This window comes from Penaeus vannamei, chromosome 32 (genome assembly GCF_042767895.1).
Source record: "Penaeus vannamei isolate JL-2024 chromosome 32, ASM4276789v1, whole genome shotgun sequence".
NCBI classification, from domain to species: Eukaryota; Metazoa; Arthropoda; class Malacostraca; order Decapoda; family Penaeidae; genus Penaeus; species Penaeus vannamei.
Window position 1 is genome coordinate 15,981,546 of NC_091580.1, and position 10,000 is coordinate 15,991,545.

The window sequence follows — 10,000 nt, forward strand, 5'->3', positions numbered from 1 at the left end:
TTTTTAAGATGTTGATATTATACAAATATAAGGCATTTAGCAAAATCCAATTCTCACTCCATTTATGCATGCAAAAAATTCACTCGCAAAAAACATACATGATAACTTTTATCACAAATGCGCAATATAACAAAGGAAGTCCTCACAAGAATAACAGAAATGACTTATCTTCGTGGGCGATTACTACCTTTGAGACCTCCACTCATCTTTTAACAAGTTATAGCAGCCGTTCTTATAGTGCCAATGATTCTTCACAATAACTATACAATTCAGCGAAAAGGATAATAAAACTCTTGTTGCAGGCAATGTCTTTATAATGGCTTTCAGCCTTACACAAACGCACATCTTAACAGGCGATAATGCAATATAAGAAAATTTGAATCGAGTTTTAATCGACTTGAATTTAATACGTAAATATAAATGTGGCAACCACCTTCTCGCATATTTGTACATGTCGATGTGTCACATTTGCGAGATAATTATCCCGCCACACAATCGATACGACATTTCAAAACCTGCTCGTTCTCCTGTATATACAAGCAAGCTTGCGAAAATTTGTAAAAGTGCGAATTATTTCATAAACTTGCTTGAGGGCATAAATTCAACCAAACTTTACTTCTCGATCTCCCGCAATCGTCTTTCTCACCTGCCCACAAAAATGCGGTTAAAGATCGAACTAAGTAACCTCTCCGTCGGCCTACTGTAATTAACTTTATCGGGAAACGCTCATCTAGGCACCATTTTTTAAAAGTAATGCATACTTACCTTTGATCAAATATCCCTGTACAAAGAGAAACAACTATTTTTACACCGACATTGAATAAAACTTACTGCTCGACCTCTTCAATATTCTCTGATAAACTTAATATTCATACATGTCACATTACGAAACACTGATATGTCTAAACATCTTCGGCTAAGATATAATGGTTCACTAATTAATTCACTAATTGCCATAACAATGAAAACTGTTAAAAGGTTCCTTAGAACAATTTATCTTTTTAAAAATGTATAAAAGAGAAGGTTTTAAGCAATTGTAACACATTTTTTTACGTTTTAGCCATAGGCTCTGTATCTAAATGAAGACGTTTTAGGATAAAATGATAAAACACGTTTGCCCTTCCTGCCATAGTTTTTATCATTTTACATGTATTACGCACATTTATGCACCATTTTTTAAGTAATGCATACATTTTCATCAAGTTACTCGCTAATTGTCGTAGCGACGAAAACCGTTAAAGGCCCCTATAAACCGTTTTCACCATCAAAATAAAAGAGAGAGAAAAAATGTATAAAAGAAGAAGGTCAAGTAATTGTTAAAATACTATTTTCCGTTTTAGCAGCAGGTTCTTTATCAAAGCAAAGGACTTTTGTATGATATGAAACAGTTTAAGGATAAAATAACTCTTTTGTCGTAGAGCTTTTATAATTTTACGTCTATTGAACATAGATAAATTCGCCTAAAACCGGGATTATCAACCAAGGATAAATTTACTCCAAAGGAGCAGAAAGTGTACATGACAGCCTCAATGCAATAGGTCTTAGCAGCTGGCATGCGAATTTCCATTTCTTTTCTTAAACCAAGTCATCAGCAACTATATATTTTCCATAATCAACATGAAGCAATATTTTCATTACTTTTGCCATTAATGGCAAGTAGAAAACATTCGTTTGGAAAAAAAAAAAAAAAAACGCTTAATGTCATAATAAGGAAGAGAAAAACGTCCTTTTACATAACTCAGAGAAAGAAAAGAAAAAGACTTTTTACTCAAATACGAGAACGACTGAAATATATATATATATATATATATATATATATATATATATATATATATATATATATATATATATACATATGGGTGGAGCATATTTTTTGCAGGTCATGAAAATACAGGACAAAACCATTAAAACGTTCTCGCATTGCTGTCGTCTTTAACAGAAGACATGTATATTATCAGTAAAATAAGTTTTGTGCAATTGAATACATTTGTCTTTTCTGTAATAATAATGCAAAAAGTCAATTTGCTCATTAATACTACTAATGTCTTATTCCTTTAAAGATGTCCTCCTAAACAGTGATGATGCTTTGTCCAATATACAGATGATGGAAGACCTTACACAGACGACGGAGAATACCGCGACTCGTATGCTGGTGAGCTATTGGTCTCGCCAGCATACTAGGCGAAAAAAAACAAACAAACACACACAAAAAAAACAGAAGTACTCGTCTCGACTCCATTCGTGAAGAATTGTTTGGTTAATGAATATCTCGCCTTTAAATCGCACCCTTTCAGTCATTTGAGCAAGGTAAAGCCCCATGTTCTAGATAGGCAGAATGACACACCTCTTTGCTGGTCCTCGTAGCACATCCTTCTACACACCTGTTCGTTCCGCTAGTTCACGCAGTCTGCTTCCCCTATCAAACATGCCATACCTTGTTGGTGGATCTTATCCTGGCCCCTCCCCCTCGACTATACGAGATGGTCAAGAAAAAAGTAGTGATTTTGATCATAAATGTAGGTATAACACGACTTCACACGGCACTGAATATGTATCTCCAAGACTTGATATGTATTTGGCGATGCGTGTAATCATATGAGTATCGAGCTTGGAGGTCCCTTGTGAATAAAACGCAACGATTTTATAAAACCATAAGACAGTAATATTTCTTGGTAAGTATTTAAAAATACTAATAACCCATATGGTTAGTTGGAAAGAAGGGCAACAAATTGTCAAAACCATATCTCAGAAACGAATTAGTTGCCAACTAATTCCATCGTTTTACTTCTCTTTCCTCGCAATTCATCTTCCTTTCCGCACACAGATACACGATGATAGGAGATGACTTGCAGTTTTTTCTGAGATGGCACCTCCGACATCGGTTACGGAAGTGTCCTTTGTTGAAAAGAGCATTTACATAGAGGTTTATGAATATTAACCTCATCCGAGTCATTCCATAATCATAGTTTCTCAAAATTTATTACGTAAAAATGTCATCATTCCTGTATGACAAACCTTGCTTACCTATAATGTCAATAGTTTCATAAAACCTTGTTGTATAACGAAGAAATTAACAACATTACTAAAAAAAGTTTTAACGTATTTTGCCTCAGAAAGGATTTTCATTCAGCAGATAAACGGTTTGTTATCACCCACCTCTGCGAAAGAGGTGGGTAATAGTGCGAATTATTTATAACAAACAAGGGTGCCTGAGAAAAAGAATTTTCATTCAGCAGATAAAAATGTTTGTTATCACCCACCTTCGACTTATTTGTTCAGAGTATATTTCTCCCTGTAATACTAGCTGCAGCTTAAACAAGGCATATTATTATACGTTTATTTCTGCACGCGTCGCACTCAGCGCCGGCGTTGCTGCGCGCGAGAAGTACAAACACCCGCAACACCGACGGCTCGCGGCGGCTGCGGCGGCGGCGGCGACTGCGGAAAGTAAAGACGCATGCGACGACCGCGGCGGAGGCGGCGGCGGAGGCAGCGGGCGGGCGCCTCGGGGAGGAAGGACGGCGGTGGGCTGGCACTTAGTTGCCTACACTACTATTGCATTTCTCAAGTTTTCGTGGTAAAAACATGTAAACACTGTTTTAAAATTTTAAAAATTTTGATGACATTCTGTAGGTTACCCTTCGATGTCAAAGATATAATATTTTAACAAAATTTTGGTGATGGACTTTATGTCAGATAACCCTTCGATGCCTAAAAGATTATTTTCAGTAATTTTTGCATTGTAATCAATAGATAGACCGTCTATGTCAGTCTCATTTACCCCAGGGAGCCAAATTTTTACCCTAATATACAGTTTGCAGGCCAGAGTCGACTCGACGGAACGACCATATGGTTGACGTAAAGCCGTAGGAGACAATAATAGAGTGTAAGTGATAATCTTAGATAACGAAGGACTGGCTTAATTAAAGATGTAAAACGTAATTGATTGCAGACTGAAATAATAATAGCAAGGTCCCGTGGCCCGTCCTTGAGAGGTATAACCCTCGAGCAGCGTACTGGACACCCCACGGTTGTCATCGTATACATCCCACGTCGACTTACCTGTTCAGAGTGTGATTTTAAACTCTGTTATATTAAAAGCAGGTTTGAATAATATGTTCTTGCAGAATAGAGCCTACTACTCAAAGGCAAAACACTGGAGTACAAGTAGGTCTGGGATGGCAAGCGGGTTATCTGAATACGATTACTTGGGCGTCTTTTTTCATGCGTTTATTTTGGCATTATGAAGAATCTTTATCAAAGATCAAAGTAGTCAACAAGATTTATTTGTATATAAAAGTGTTTTTCATTTCTACATAAGGTTGAAAAATATTTCAGAAAAATGTAATAAGACAGGTCTCCGGAAAGTTGCTCCAGTCCATCCCCCGCCGTCCTTCCTCCCCGAGGCGCCTGCCCGCTGCCTCCGCCGTCGCCGCGGTCGTCGCATGCGTCTTTACTTTCTGCAGTCGCCGCCGCCGTCGTTGCCGTCGCGAGCCGTTTGGTGGCTGCGGGGTGTTTGTATTTTCCTCGCGCGCAGCAACGCTGGCGCTGAGTGCGCATCGCGTGCAGAAATAAACGTATGTAGTAATATTATTGCCGTGTTTAAGCTGCAGCTAGTATTACAAAGAGGAAACATACTCTGAAGCAAATAAGTCGAAGGTGGGTGATAACAAACATTTTATATTCACGGGAATGAAAATTCTTTTTCTCAGGCACCCTTGTCGGTTATAAATAAATTGCACTACGCCCACCTCTTTCGCAGAGGTGGGTGATGTGAACAAATCGCTTATCTGCTGAATGAAAATCCTTCTTGAGGCAAAATACGCTAAAACTTTTTTTTAGTAATGCTGTTAATTTCCTTCTGCGCACAACAAGGTTTTAAGAAACTATTAGATATTATAGGCGGTATAAGGTTTGTCATACAGTAGAATGATGACATTTTTGGCTAATAAATTTTGAGAAACTATGATTATGGAATGGACTCGGATGAGGGGCATATTCATAAACCTCTATGTAAATGCTCTTTTCAACAAAGGACACTTCCGCAACCGATGTCGGAGGTGCCATCTTGAAAACCGTGCAAGTCATCTCCTATCATCGTGTATCTCGTGCGGAAAGGAAGATGAATTATGAGGAAAGAGAAGTAAAACGATGTAATTAGCTGGCAACTAATTCATTTCTGAGATATGGTTCTCGACACTGTTGCCCTTCTTCTTCCAACTAAACCATATGGGTTATTAGTATTTTTAAATATTTACCAAGAAATATTACTGTCTTGTTATTTTATAAAATCTTCCAATATGGTTTTTATTCCAGCCAAGCGAATCTCCAAGTTTGATACTCATATGATTACACGCATCGCCAAATACATATCAAGTCTTGGAGATACATATTCAGTGCCGTGTGAGCGGTCGCGTTATACCTCTACATTTATGATCAAAATCACTACTTTTTTTCTTTTTGACCATCTTGCATAGTCGAGGGGGAGGGGCCAGGACAAGACCCACCAACAAGGTACAGACATGTTTGATAGGGGAAGCAGACTGCGAAAGAACTCATGGAACGAACAGGTGTGTAGAAGCGGATGTGCTACGAGTGTGACCAGCAAAGAGGCGTGTCATTCTGCCTATCTAGAACAAGGGGCTTTACCTTTGCTCAACACTGAATGCGCGCGATTCAAAGGAGAGATATTCATTAACCAAACAATTCTTCACGAATGGAGTCGAGACGAGTATTTCTGCTTTTTTGCGTGTGTTTGTTTGTTTTTTCGTCGGCTAGTATGCTGGCGAGACCAATAGCTCACCAGCATACGAGTCAGCAGTATTTCCTCCGTCGTCTGTGTAAGGTCTTCCAATCATCTGTATATTGGACAAAGTATCATCACTGTTGTAGGAGGACATCTTTAAAGGAATAAGAACTTATTAGTAGTATTAATGAGTTTTTCAAATTGACTTTTTGGTAATTATTATTACAGAAAAAGACAAATGTATTCAATTGCACAAAACTTATTTTACTGGACTAATATACATGTCTTCTGTTAATAATTTTAGACGACAGCAATGCGAGAACGTTTTATTGGTTTTGTCCCATTTTCTAGTAGACCTGCAAAAATATGCTCCACTCCATATGTATATATATATATATATATATATATATATATATATATATATATATATATATATATATATATATATATATATATATATTTCAGTCGTTCTCGTATTTGAGTAAAAAGTCTTTTTCTTTTCTTTCTCTGAGTTATGTAAAAGGACGTTTTCTCTTCCTTATTATGAGCATTAAGCGTTTTTTTTTTATTTTTTTTTTTCCAAACGAATGTTTTCTACTTTTTGCCATTAATGGCATTTAAAAGTAATGGAAAATATTGCTTCATGTTGATTATGGAAATGATATAGTTGCTGATGACTTAGTTTACAAAGAAAAGAAATGGGAAATTCGCATGCCAGCTGCTAAGACCTATTGCATTGAGGCCATGTCAGTGTACACTTTCTGCTCCTTTGGAGTAAAATTTATCCTTGGTTGATAATCCCGGTTTATAAACGAAAGATTTATCTATGTTCAATAGACGTAAAATTATAAAAGCTACTACGACAAAAGAAGTTATTTTATCCTTAAACTGTTTCATATCATACAAAAAGTCCTTTGCTTTGATAAAAGAACCTGCTGCTAAAACGGAAATATTAGTATTCTTAAAATAACAATTACTTGACCTTCTTCTTTTATACATTTTTTCTCTCTCTTTTATTTTGATGGTGAAAACGGTTTATAGGGGCCTTTAACGGTTTTCGTCATGCTACGACAATTAGCGAGTAACTTGGATGAAAATGTATGGCATTACTTAAAAAATGGTGCATAAATGTGCGTAATACATGTAAAATGATAAAAAAATCTATGGCAGGAAGGGCAAACGTGTTTTATCATTTTATCCTAAAACGTCTTCATTTAGATACAGAGCCTATGGCTAAAACGTAAAAAAATGTGTTACAATTGCTTAAAATACCTTCTCTTTTATACATTTTTAAAAAGATAAATTGTTCTAAGGAACCTTTTAACAGTTTTTTTCATTGTTATGGCAATTAGTGAGAATTAATTAGTGAACCATTATATCTTAGCCGTAAGATGTTTAGACATATCAGTGTTTCGTAATGTGACATGTATGAATATTAAGTTTATCCAGAGAATATTGAAGAGGTCGAGCAGTAAGTTTTATTCGTCAATGTCGCAGTGGTAAATAGTTGTTTCTTTCTTTGTACAGGGATATTTGATCAAAGGTAAGTATGCATTTACTTTTAAAAAATGGTGCCTAGATAGGCGTTTCCGATAAGATTAATTTACAGTAGGCCGACGGAGAGGTTACTTGGTTCGATCTTTAACCGCATTTTGTGGGCAGGTGAGAAAGACGATTGCGGGAGATCGAGAAGTAAAGTTTGGTTGAATTTATGCCCTCAAGCAAGTTTATGAAATAATTCGCACTTTTACAAATTTTCGCAAGCTTGCTTTGTATATACAGGAGAACGAGCAGGTTTTTTGAAATGCTCGTATCGATTGTAAAAAGTGGCGGGATAATTATCTCGCAAATGTGACACATGATCGACATGTACAGGAAATATGCGAGAAGGTGAAATTGCCACATTTATATTTACGTATTAAATTCAAGTCGATTAAGAAACTCGATTCAAATTTTTCTTATATTGCATTATCGCCTGTTAAGATGTGCGTTTGTGTAAGGCTGAAAGCCATTATAAAGACATTGCCTGCAACAAGAGTTTTTATTATCCTTTTTCGCTAGAATTGTATAGTTATTGTGAAGAATCATTGGCATCTTATAAGAACGGCTGCTATAACTTGTTAAAAGTTATGAGTGGAGGTCTCAATAGGTAGTAATCGCCCATCGAAGATAAGTCATTTCATGTTATTCTTGTGAGGACTTCCTTTGTTATATTGCGCATTTGTGATAAAAGTTATCATGTATGCTTTTTTCGCGAGTGAATTTTTTGCATGCATAAATGGAGTGAGAATTGGATTTTGCTAAATGCCTTATATTTAGTATAATATCAACATCTTAAAAACTCAGTGTTGGTTAATATAGCATTCTTTTCTTGTTTGGTTACACCTCGGGACGCGATAGCAGCGCCGTCGTCATGGAAGTGGTTGCACTTTCATACTCGTTACCGGAATACAATCTCTCGCACTCATCGATGTCGCCCGACCCCACCCGGGAGAGGCGACGTTCGTGTATAACTCCTGTGTAATCATCGCCATGAGCGATGAGGAAGATGTTAGGTTTTATTATTTTGACATAGGGGATGGACATATATTGGCCCAAGTATGATTTAAGCATGTCTAGTTGTTTGTGCTAGTGTATATTTGAAGATGATAATAAAGGTACATTGAGTACATGGCGTACATTTTTGTCATCCTTTTCATCGCATTGCTATTATTATTGATGTGGGATACGTAGCAATTAAAAGCTAAATTTACGTATTTAAGATCACTTCATGGAAAGCTAAATATAATTTATCAGATCAATACCCATGATCATTTACCTCGCACAACCCCTCCCCCTCAAGATCAATATTTTTAATCCTTATCGCATCCGGAGAGGCAGCTAAGAGTATTTCTTTGCCCTCTTTTGATGACCTGTGGCCACTTTGCAGCGTTTGGGTGAGTGAACAGGGTGAGGTATGGTTATTGATTATTTCACGCTCTATTAGCCATGTCTTTGATCACACATCTATGGCAATCAATGCTGGTGGGTGCATTAGCTCTTTAGTTAGTAACTCACGGAGGGTGGCGAGGGGCTAATTTTGGTCCATCGGTCTATTGTGCAGTTTGTTTTGCTAGCAAGCTTAAACACGATGTAATATGAGGGCGAAAGCGCTATGTGACCTGAACTCCACGCCGGAAATGACCCTCTTTCGACCTGAGAAGGAAGGGGGGGTAGGAGGTAACACCTATTATTGGATCAATACCTTGACACACATATCTAATGTCAGGCAGCTGTGTACATGTTTGCTTTGTTTGTCTCTTCATCTTCTTCCTCTTACATGTTGAGACATTGAAGAGTATAAGGCCATTATCATTGCTTTTGGTGAGGGGGTATGCTGGGGAAGCTGGAAGGGGTGAATCACCCTGTAACACCTGCAGATTGGTGCTTGTTTGTTTGTTTGTCTATAGCTTCTTCTCTTCTTCCTGCAAGTGAAAGGGGAAGGGTGTGGAGATACCTGTGGCACCTGCTCTCAGAGTTGATAGTTTTGTCATGTTAGCAGGTGTAGCAGGTATTTGGTTTTCCTGTTCTTCAGCCTTTCAAATTCTCAATATTATTATTATTGTTTTTGGAAGAGGACATAGGGCATTTTTCGGTGTGTGCGTATTCTCCCTCATTAGTCACGTTTTGTTATTGATTTTCCTTTCGGTGTAATCGATTATGATGATTACTTTCGGAAGTCATTAGGCCTGCTTCCTGTCGTGGACACGTTAAGGGGTAGCTATAGTGGTGAGCCAATATGTCCAGGGTGTGTTTGGGTGAAGGGGTGTGGGGTGGTGGAGATCCTGATGACACCTGGTCTTAGATAGTTTGACCTCAGTGCTCAGGTACGTGGCCGTTATGGGGTGGCAGAGAGGGCACCATGGGGGTGAATAATTTTGTCCGTGGTGTTTTTGGAGTGAAGGGAATGGTGGTGGGGGTGGTGGAACCTGTGACACCTGCTCTCAAGATGATAGTTTGACCTCTGTCAACAGGATCCATGTTTGTTTGTTGTTCTTCTTTCATCTTCTTCCTGTGACCCTGCAGGAATGGAGGAGGAGGTGGAACCAGTGACACTTGCTCTCACGTTGATAGTTTGACTCTATGTAAGCAGAAATGCGAAATTTCCTTTTTCTTCTGCCTTTCATTCTCAATATTATTATTTGTTTTGGAGAGGAGATGACATGGAAATTCGGGTGAGCGTATTCTCCCTCATTAGTCACGGTTATATATTTT